This window comes from Oratosquilla oratoria, chromosome 26 (assembly GCF_046742065.1).
Source record: "Oratosquilla oratoria isolate Oo_2021 chromosome 26, ASM4674206v1, whole genome shotgun sequence".
Lineage (NCBI taxonomy): Eukaryota > Metazoa > Arthropoda > Malacostraca > Stomatopoda > Squillidae > Oratosquilla > Oratosquilla oratoria.
In genome coordinates, this window is record NC_134802.1 from 35,696,394 (window position 1) to 35,698,893 (window position 2,500).

Below are 2,500 nucleotides of genomic sequence, written 5' to 3' on the forward strand. Positions count from 1 at the left end.
TCCCGTGTTTGTTCATAATCTATTCATAGACTTGCATTGTTGCCCCAAGATGAGAAAGGATGCGGAGGACGACGAAAAGAATGACGTCATTTCTATGACGCCAATGAAGATGCGCCGTAAAGCCCCGCCCCTACGTCCTCTGCCGCCAGGTGATTTTATTCACACGAGGAGAGGGTCAAAGGATTACAAAGGCGGAGCATGCCGACAGGAGACCTTTTGGTCCATATCTAGGTCGGATGCGAAAAAAATCATAATAATGATAAATTAATAAATAAAAACTATAACAATGTAAATAACGAATAAAATACATAAATAAATGCATAGGTATAGTTAAATAATAAACAAACAGGTAAATAGTAAATAATAATAAATTGACATATAACTAATAATAACTTAGAATCAAACAGGCAAATGATATCAAACAAAAACAAATAATATAAAATAAATTATAATCATTACAGCATCTTGCTTAGGTGTTTATCTAAATGATTCTTAAAGCTTCGAACTGAACTACATTGCACTGCCTCTGCAGGAAGTTTATTCCATTCATTAACTACACGGTTGGCGAAGTTGTTTCTACCCACTTCCTCCGTCTCGTTCGTTGCATTCCCCCTTGGTCTAGCCAAGCACGTTCTCGCTTGTGGGTCCCGACAATGACGAAACAGATCGAGCTGCATGCTGAATTGATATCAAGTGTCTCTGCAACAAATATGTACATTCTTGTCATAGGCCCTGCATTGTGATGTTATCTGTGCGGCATGTACAGCCACGCGCAAGAGTTTTGACTCAAGATAGAGTTATCACATTTTTTTTTTTTTTTTGGTTGAGTACGGTATATATTTTCCTCTGTCGTATTTAGCTTACAGTTAGGTCATTTTCTTGATTAACTAATATTGGCAGACAAATCATCTGAATTTTGTATCATGAAAAACTCTGAATGGGTCAAATTTTTAGTTCGTGACTGTGCATGAAGACAGGAAACGGTCAATTAAGCGCACATTTATTTTTTTCTCGAACAATAACGAGAATATAAATGAACATCCCTGGAGACTTTTTGGTCCCCAAGATCCCCCCCCCCAAAAAAAAATGAATAGATTAAGGTCCCCTAGGGTAGGACCCAGTTAGCAAAGGGACCGTCACCGTGATGAAGGGGTTAAATATTTCTTCCAGAGAAATTTTGGTCCGATATTCTTTAAGAAATTTTGGTCTGTTTCTGACATCGCGTCTTGTTGGACCCATTTCTTCGGCCCTCAGGAGTCGAAGCCAATGTGTCGGTTCATTTGTCCCATAAGGGCGCCATTCGCCTTCCATCACGTCCTATTATCGACTCTAGAGCCCACGATCTTCCCCTCCACCCGAACGTTCCCCTGAAACAAACGTTCCCCGCAATGCGTCGTGGAAAACGTTCCGGAAATGTATTCGGTTACACCTCATTCCTTGCGTTTGGGAATCTTCGCGCGTTCAAGAAGATCTCGCCTCTAGCTCCGCGAGATAGAAGCGCTGGTTATCACAAAAGACTCCTTTCCTCCATTACAACTCCAACGTAACCCTTCCATCCCCCTTCCCCCTCCCCTCTCCTCTCCTCTCCTCCCATCTCCCTTCCTCTTCCCCCTCTCCTCTTCCCTCCTATCTCCCTTCCTCTTCCCCCTCTTCTCCCCTCCCATCTCCCTCTTCCCCCTCCCCTCCCATCTCCCTACCTCTTTCCCCTCTCCTCCCCTCCCATCTCCCTTCCTCTTTCCCCTCCCCTCCCTCCCTCCATCCCTCCATCCCTCTCCTCCTCCCCCTCTTCTCCCCTCCCATCTCTCTTCTTCTTCCCCCTCTCCTCCCTTCCCATCTCCCTTCCTCTTTCCCCTCCCCTCCCTCCCTCCATCACTCCATCCCCCTCCTCTTCCCCCTCCCCTCCCCTCGCCTCCCCCTCCTCCCATCTCCCTCTTCCCTCCCTCTCCTCCCCTCCCATCTTCCTCTTCCCCCGCCCCTCCCCTCCCCTCTCCTCCCAACTCCCTTCCCCTTCCCCTCCCTCCCTCTCCCCCCCAACTTAAAAAAAAAAAAACTTTTAATGAAGCCCATGTAACAGAGGGTGTAGTCATCCTGAAGAACACGATCGCGTATCTGTGGTCCAGGGCGTGGTCGACCAGCTGGAGGAGGACTGGAAGGGCCGAAGGGGCCCAGAAGTCCTCAAACCGAATAAACTCGGATACCGTTGGTCTGAGCAAAACATCTAAAGGCATTAGAATGCTTGAACTCGTTTATTTTCCTCTTGCGTTTCTATCAGCTGGAAACAATTTCAATCCAACAGAACGAATTCAGTCGATCTGGAATCTACTCTGACGGTTGTTCGTGTTGACGTTATGTCGTTATGTTTGTTGTGGAGGAGCTATGTCTTGCTGCATTGCCAATGACCCGAACCATGTGGCCGGAGGTAGGGATGATTTTTTCCAAAGGAGCTAAAAAAAAGTGACAACAAAGGGGTTCGGGTATTTATTTTGGCTTGGCCACCCCC